Raw genomic sequence first — 9,118 nt, forward strand, 5'->3', positions numbered from 1 at the left:
TTCTTACACCTCAAAAAAAAAACCCCCCCCCCCCCCCCCCCCCCCCCCCCCCCCCCCCAAACTCTCTACTGGTTACATCCTGGAAGAATTCCAGTTGATTTGTGGAGCCTGATTTTCCTTTTGTAAATGCATTCTGTGTATGCCACTGTTTTCGCAGTGCTCTGCTGTAAAATCCTTGACCCTGGCATCTTCCCCAGTACCGACATATTTCCCTGTTTCTCTCCACCTCCCTTTTTAAAGAGTGGGGTAACATGTTTCTATATTTGCCCATCCCTTTCTCTTGTAATCTCCAACAGGCCCTCAACTCTCTGCACTCAGTTAAGCCCCTCTGATTTTAACACCCCATAATTGGTAGCTGTGCATTCCAAAGTCTAGGTCCCCAGCTCTGGAAGTCCCTCTGTCTTTCTACCTCACTTTGGCTCAATTGCACTAATATTTCTCCACATGACTGTGTCAAATGTTGTGTGATCACACCTGTGTAGCAATGTAGGTGTTTCACTACGTTAAAGGTGGAGTACTGTGTACAGTTCTGGTCGCCCTTTTATAGGAAGGATGTTATTGAATTAGAAAGGGTTCAGAAAAGAAATTCTGGGATGTAGCCAGGACTGGAGGGTTTGAGTTGCAGGGAGGGGCTGGACAGGTTGGGACTTGTTTCACTGGAACTTAGGAGGTTGAGGGGTGACCTTATAGAGATTTATAACATCATGAGGGGCATAGATAAGGTGAATAGGTAAGGTCTTTTCCCCAGGGTAGGGGAGCTCAAAACTGGAGGATATATTTTTAAGATGAGAGGAGAAAGATTTAAAAGGGACCTGAAGCGCAACTTTTTCACATGGGGGTGGTTCGTATGTGGAATGAACTGCCAGAGGAAGTGGTAGATGCAGGTACAGTTACAATGTTTAAAAGACATTTGGATAGGTGCATGAATAGGAAAGGTTTAGAGGGATATGGGCCAAATGCAGGTAAGATGGACTAGTATAGTTTGGGAATCCTGGTCAGCATGGATAAGTTGGACTGAAAGACCTGAATGAATGAATTAGCTTTGTTGTCACATGTACTCAAATGAATACAATGAAAAATTTACAGTTGCCTCATTACAGTGCCATCTTAGGTACAAAGATACCTAGATACAATACTTAAGATCACAATCTTAGGAAACAAAAAATAATTTCAAAATAAAGAAATAAATAGTCCAGCATTATAGGCCACAGGAATAAATTAGAAAAATAGAGAAGTAAAATGTTTGTTACCATGCTATATGGCTCTATGACTCCATAAATGCATGTTGCCACTCTTGTTGGTATAGAGACATTTATAGGGGTACAAGGGAGGGAATTCTGGATTTAGGTCCAGTGACATTGAAAGAATGGTGATATATTTCCAAGTCAGGATAGTGTGGCGTTTAGAGGGAACGTTGGAGGTGGTTGTGTTCCCATGTATTTGTTGCCATTGTCCTTCCACGTAGCAGAGATCACAAGTTTGCAAAGTGTTTTTGGAGGAGCCTTGGTGTGTTGCTGCAGTGCATCTTGTTGATGGTACACACTGTAGCAATGTTGTGCTGATTGTGAAGGAAGCAGACATTCCATATACCACAGTGTCCTGCCCAGTCTAATCCCATAACATCCTTTTTCCCAGTTTGATCCTGCAGAGCTGTTAGCGGCTTCATTTCCAGATTGTGTTGGCTCCAGACTGAAGGACATTGTAAAGCTTTAGGAAAGGTTTGGAAATCTCAGCAGCAACAGAAGCTGCCTGCACCCAAAGAGGACAGTTTGGAGATTCTGTTGGTTAGCCAAGATGATCCTGGCTCAGTTGACCTGTTGACACAATGAGAACAGACCAAGTGCATCCAGATCCTAACTCCCAATCGTGATGATTCCTGCAATAACAATGCACCTTGCTCTCTCACTCACTTGCAATCACAGCCCAACACTGATATTGCCTGTTGCACAATGCAGATATTTCTCGTGTTTGGTAAGGCATTGCTATTGGACCATATTCCAGGAGACTTCATCATCAGACGACCTACCTTCAATCCACACACCAACTGGTCGACAATGGTGACTACTATACCCACAATCCTCTGTGCCTGTGAAACTGCTCTACCTATAATCCAGAGCTGGAAATCCTTGCTAGGAATGTTGTGTCCAGCCTGACTAATAGAACCCTACCTTTAATTTTTCTCCTGGGATTACTCTACAAGTAACCTGATATTTTGTCCACATTATATTCTATCTGCCATGTTCTTTCCCATTCACCAAGTTCGACCACATCGTCCCGAAACCAGTTTACCTCTTCCTCACAACATACATTGCTACTTAACTTTATATCATCATTTAGTCCCACCTCCAAATCATTGACATAAATCATAGAATCATACAGCATGAACACAGATCCTTCAGTCCAACCAGTTTATGCCGAACGTTATCCCAAACTAAACTAGTCCCACCTGCCTGGTCCTGGCCCACATCCCTCTAAACCTTTCCCATTCATGTACTTATTCAAATTTCTTTTAAACATTGTATTTGTACCCACATCTGTGAACAGCTGGTGTCCAAGTACTGATCCTTGTGGTACCTCATTAGTCATAGTCTGTCAATGTGAGAATGACCTATTTCTTCCTACTGTTTTCCATCTGTTAATCAATCATTAACCCACACCAATACGTTCCCTCCTATGCCATTTACTTTAATCTTCTGAGGAGAACTTTATCAAAAGCCTTCTGAAAATCTAGGTGTACTACATCTATTGGATCTCCTTTATCAATTTTGTAACATCTTCAAAAAACTCCATCAAATTTGCCAATCACAATATACCATTTGCGAATCCATATCAACAATGCCCAATCAGATCATTATCAACCATATTAGAGACAAAAAAAAGCTGCAGATGCTGGAATCCAAGGTAGACAAACAGGAGGCTGGAAGAACACAGCAGGACAGGCAGCATCTGGAGGAAAGGAGCAGTCAATGTTTCGGGTATTACTCTTGGACTGAATGAGGACGTAAGGGGGAGCTGCAGATAAAGGGGAAGGAGGGGTGGAGGCAGAATGGCGCTGATATCGACCAGGTGTTTATTTATCCTTTATTTCTAGCATTTTCTCAACTATTGATGGAATGCTTACGAGTCTGTAGTTCCCTATTTTCACTGTTACTTTTTTCTTAAATAGTGCATAAATAGTACCTTCCGTACCACGACAATCATTCCATAATCTATAGCATTTTGGAAGACAATCACCAATGTATCAATATCTCTATAGCCTCCTCCTTCACTACTCTGGGATGTAGACCATCAGATTCTGGGGGTCCATCAACTTTCAGTTGCAGTAGTTTCTCCAGTACAATCTTCTCACTAATGCTAATATCCAGCAACTCCTCCACTGTCACGTGAATCTTTAATTCTGCAAAATATCTTGTATCTTCCTCACTCAAAGCAGACAAAAAGTAATCGTTTAGCTTCTCTGCTATTTCTCTATTCTCCATTATAAATTCCATTGACTCTGCTTGTAATGGACCCACATTCACCTTAATCAAATATTTCTCTTTTACATAGATATAGAAGCTTTTACAGGCCATCTTTATGTTTTTGCTAGATTGCATTCACATTCTATTCTATTCTCCCTCTCCTCATGCATTTCTTGGTCCTCTTGTATTTTAATCTATAAGCCTCCCAATTCTCAGAATCACTACTATTTCTGGCAACTATGGATGACTTGCATTGTTTCAGTTTTGCACTTTGAAAGAATGTGTAGTTGCTGTAAATCATGCAATATTCCCTAAAGATTATCCATTACCTATGTACAGTCATGGTTTTAAAGTCTCTACCCGATCTAACTCTGAATTTGTGTCTTGTGCCTTCATGATTTCCCTAATTCAAATTAAAACCCCACCCCTGACTCCCCGCAACAGAAAGAAATACCACATTCTTAAACTTATTGTCAAATTGTATCATATTGCACAATGTTCAGCACCATTTGTGTCTCCTCAGGTACTGAAGCAGTCCGTGTTCAAATGCAACAAGACCTGGACAATATCCAGGCTTGGGCTGACAAGCATCAGGTAAGATTCACACAAATGCCAGGCAATGAGCATCTTCAATAAAAGGCAATCTAATCGCTAGCCCATGGTGTTACCATCACTGAAGCCTCCATTATCAACATCCTGGGGGTTACTGTTGACCTTAAACTCAACTGGACTCACCAGATAAACACAGTGGTTACAAGACCAGGTCAGAGGTTAGTGGCAAGTAACTTACCTACTGACTCCCCAAACCCATCCATCACCTTCAAGGCGCAAGTCAGTAAAGTGATGGGATATTCCCCACTTGCCTGGATGCACCCTGGATGGGTGCAGGTCAGACAACACTTGAGAAGCTTGACATCATCCAGGACAAAGCAGCCGCTTGATTGGCACCACATCCACAAACATCCACTCCCTCCACCACCGACGCTCAGTAGCAGCAGTGTGTACTATCTACAAGATGCCCTGCAGAAACTCACCAAAGATCCTCAGGCAGCACCTTCCAAACCCACAACCACTTCCATCTAGAAGGACAATTCTTGATCCACACCTTTCTTCCTTTCCTGCTCACCTCTCACTCTTAAGACTTTATTTCTTGGAGTGAACTTTAATTAAAGTACCTCATTCCGTCTCTGCTCTGAATTCCCACTTTGCCTCAAATTCCCAGATACTGTCTCAGTTTCACTTCAGTGAGACCTCACCCACTTGACTGTACACCTTAACTCTGACAATGTGCTTTGAACACACCCTTCCTATACAGAGAGCTCGGATGAGTCACTTATTTTTCTTAATATTCTGTTACAATAATCAACTCCTGATTCAGGCGAGGAATTGTCATGTCTTATAGATAATTGCCACTATTAGGCAGCTGACCATTTCACTTAACTATTTTTCGCTTCCTTAAAGCCTGTTGGTTCTTGGTCTGATTTTGACTTTTTCTCTATAATTGAACTTGCAACTTTACAGTTGAATTCCTGCTTTGATCCAAATTCCTAGATACTTGCTCAGTCTCACTTGACAAAGTCTCCTTCATTCTGACCAAGTGACTTACTTAGACTTCAGACTATGAATTAGAGTTGTAGAGTCGTAGAGCACAGAAACAGATATCAACTCAATGTCGGAAAAATGTCCCAACTCCATCTGCCACTCTTCAGCTCATTCACCTAATAGGTCAAGATTTCTTTACAATCTTAGATAATCTTCACTTGTCCACTACGCCACCAATTTTGTTGTCATCCACGCACTTACTGACCAAGTCTCGAATATTCTCATCCAAATCATTTATATAAACAACAAACAAAAGTGGGCCCAGTACAGATCCCTGTGCAACACCGCTGGTCACAGTCCTCCAGTCTGGAAAACAGCCCTCCACCACCACCCTCTGTCTCCTAGCATCAAACCAAGTTTGTGTCCAATCGGCAAGCTCACTCTGAATCCCCATGTGATCTAACTTCACTAATTAGTCTGCCATGCATAACCTTGTCAAAGGCTTTGCTAAAGTCCAAGTAGACAATTCCTACCACTCTGTCCACATCAATCTCTTTTGTTACTTTCTCAAAAAACTCAATCAAGTTAGTGAGACATGATTTCCCCCGCATAAAACCATGCTAATTATGCCTCCTTCTTTTTCTTGACCAGAGCCTCGCTATCTCTAGTCATCCAGTGTTCCCTACTTGTCCCAGCCTTGCCCTTCACACTAACAGGAACACGCTGACTCTGAACTCACGTTATCTCGCTTTTGAAAACCTCCACTTTATGACATCCCTTTGTCTGCGAACTGCCTCCCCCAATCAACTTTTGAAAGTTCCTGTCTAATGCCATCAAAATGGGCTTTGCCCCAATTTAGAACATTAACTTGTGGACCAGGCCTACCCTTTTTTCATAACTATTTTAAACCTAATGGAATAATGGTCACTGGTCCCATAGTGCTCTCCCACTAACACCTCAGTCACTTGCCCTGCCTTATTTCTCAAGAGGAGGTCATTTTGCCTCTTTCCTATTAAAGATATCTATATATTGAATGCGAAAGTTTTCTTGAACACACTTAACAAATTCCTCCCCGTAAATAAGGGAGGGCTGCTGTTTCTACTGAGTTGTATTCATTTTCTCTACATATTTTCCCTCATCTGTCAACCAGAGTGTTTGCTCTCAGTAAAGCCAACCTATTTTCTACTACTGACACCAATCCATTAACACCTATTTTTCATCTTAGTACTCCTTTACTATCATTAGCACTGCCTTTGTATTTTGCTCTGGGTACCCTTACCACCTGTTCCATTTGCTCACTCCTCTTCCTGCCAACAGCATAAAAGCCACAATTTTCCAGCCCTCTTCAGTTCCAGAGAAGGGTGACTGGACTCAAAGCATTAACTCTGTATCTCTCTCCACAGATTCTGCCAGACCTGCTTAAGTTTTTCCAGCACTTTATTTTAGATTTCCAGCTTCTGTGTTATTTTTATTACAAAAATACAAGTTTCTGCAGTTATGCTGTACTTTTGAAAAATGTAAACGAGATAAACACTCTTCAGGGGTCAAGTGTCTGGCCAATGGATGGAATACAATGGCTTCTGATATCTGCAGGATTTCCTGTTGATGAAGCTGAGTTGCTGACAGCCATAAACTGCTGGCAGGACTTCTTCAATTAACTTGGACTGTGTCTTTAGGTCACAGTAACAAACCAGTGTTTTTTTTAAAGATTTTACAATGTAGTAAGAAAGACTCATATTTGGAAACTATCAGGTTCTCAGGAATTTCAACTGAGAACAGAATTTCAGTTTGTAGCTACTGGGATGATCTTGATTACTGATTCCTGACTCTGTAAAATAGAATTCTAAATACAGAAAGGAATGCAGGACATTCATTAGAATGGAGTCTTTGCAAAGCCAGGTTTTCCAGTATTTAATACAATGACCCCCATCTGTTATCTCCTTAAAAGCTTTGCTTGGCTATTTTCTCCAAAGTCAGTTGACTTTCTGCAAATAGCAGGTGTCAAACTGTCACACCCAGTGTAATGAGTTTTGCAGGACTTGATCAAGGTGATTGTGTAAAACACAGCAGCAGCAGTGTGAAGGAGATTTTCAGGAGGTATAGTGTGTGGGAGGTGAGGAGGTTTTACGGGAGAACTGACACAGGCACCAAAGCCGGTGACATTAGAGAAATTGAGAGCCGGACAACTTTAAAGTCTTCTCCTGGTCTAGGGTAATGAGGGACTTTGTGAGGCAGTAGGTCCAATTTCAAGACCTACCTGCTCCAGAGGTGTATAATAACCAGTGGACCTTCAGAGTCCCACTAAGATTGGAGTGTGCAGTCTGAGACACCACATCTTTTTCACTGTTTGCTATAAACTGAACAAACTCTATAAATTGAAATGGAAGTTAGACTGCGCTATCTGGAATACCAAGAATGTTTTACAACGTGAAAATCAAGTGTTGAGCTGTGCACTACAATACTATAACCCTGATAGGTGTGAGGTGGTACACTTCGGAAGAAGCAATCAGAGGGAGAATTGAAGGTTGAGTGGCACCAAGATTCTTTCAAGTTGAGGATCCTGCCTGATAAAAGCCCTCTGCTTGGTAGAGGGAGAATTGAAGATTGAGTGGCACCATTGCTGTGGGTCTGGAGTCACATGTAGGCCAGACCAGGTAAGGATGGCAGTTTCCTTCCCTAAAGGACATTAATGAAGCAGATGGGTCTTTCCCCTGATGATCGACAATGGATTCATGGTCATCATCAGATTCTTAATTCCAGATATTTTATTGAATTCAAATTCCACCATCCACAGTGCTGGGATTTGAACCCGGGTCCCCCAGGTTAAGGATGCATAAATCAGAAATCCTTTCTTTTTACTGTTCCTGTGTTAACTGTGTTATAATAATAGAATGATTTTCTGTTGCTGATGAAACCTGGTGTGAATTATAAGTTCAAAAGAAAGAGCAACAGGAGTAGGCCATTCGGCCCCTTGAGCCTGCTCTGCCATTCAATAGGATCATGGCTGATCCAACATTCCTCACGTCCACTTTCCTGCCCTTTCCCTGTAACTTTTGATTTCCCGACTGATCAAGAATCTATCTCTCTCAGCCTTAAATATACACAATATCTCTGGCTCCACAGGAGTTCCAAAGACTCACAGCCCTCTGAGAGAAGAAATTCCTCCCCATCCCTGTGTTAAATTGGTGTCCGTTTATCCTGAGACTATGCCGTCTAGTCCTAGACTCTCCCATGAGGGGAAACATCCTTTCAGCATTTACCCTGTCAAGCCCCTTAAGAATCTGATATGTTTCAATGGGATCACCTCCCACTCTCCCCAACCTGTTTAGCCTTTGCTAAGACAATCCCTCCATATCGAGGACCATCCTAGTGAACCTTCTCTGAACTGCCTCCAAATGAAATGCTCTCTTTCCTTAATTAAGGGGACCAAACTGCTCACCGTGCTCCAGTTGCAGTAAGACGTCCCTACTCTTATACTGCAACCCCCTTGAACAAGGGCCAACATTCCATTAGCCTACCTGATTACCTGCTGCTCCAGTCTGCTAGCTTTCTGTGTTTTGTGTACAAGTTCCCCAAATCCCTTTGTGTTGCAGCTTTCTACTGTTTCTGTTTATTTAAATTATATCATGTCCTTTGTTCTCCCTTCCAAAGTGGACAACTTCACATTTTCCCTCATTATACTCCATTTGCCAATGACCTGTCAATATCTTTCCGTAAACTGTTTGTAACCCTCTCACAATCTGCCTTTCCACCTTTTTGTGTGTCGTCTGCAAATGTGGTTACAGTACATTCACTTCCTTCCTCCTAGTCATTAATTTTTTTTATTCATTCATAGGATGAGGGAGTCACTGACCAAGCAGCATTTATTGCCCATCCCTAATTGCCCAGAGGGCAGCTCAGAGTCAACTATATTGCTGTGGGTCTGGAGTCACATGTAGGCCAGGTAAGGAAGGCAGTTTCCTTCCCTAAACGACATTAGTGAACCAGATGGGTTTTTCCAACAATTGACAGTGGATTCACAGTCATCATTAGATTCTTAATTCCAGATATTTATTGAATTCAAGTTCCACGATCTGCCCATGGCAGGATTTGAATCTGGGACCCCAGAACGTTAT

At 42.0% G+C, this 9,118-nt stretch overlaps 1 protein-coding gene across 1 annotated transcript in view; it reads left to right on the forward strand.

Annotated features, from left to right (window-relative positions):
• The window catches only part of LOC109924820 (coiled-coil domain-containing protein 71-like), an 18,825-nt gene extending 9,971 nt beyond the window's left edge, over positions 1–8,854 (forward strand). Inside the window, exon 2 of the mRNA XM_048606258.1 lies at positions 8,839–8,854. The gene's annotated coding sequence lies outside the window, so the exon portion shown is untranslated. The remainder of the gene's footprint in view (positions 1–8,838) is intronic.
• The last annotated feature ends 264 nt before the right edge of the window (positions 8,855–9,118 follow it).

The sequence above is a fragment of the Rhincodon typus genome, chromosome 16, assembly GCF_021869965.1.
Source record: "Rhincodon typus isolate 14 chromosome 16, sRhiTyp1.1, whole genome shotgun sequence".
In the NCBI taxonomy this organism is placed as follows: Eukaryota; Metazoa; Chordata; class Chondrichthyes; order Orectolobiformes; family Rhincodontidae; genus Rhincodon; species Rhincodon typus.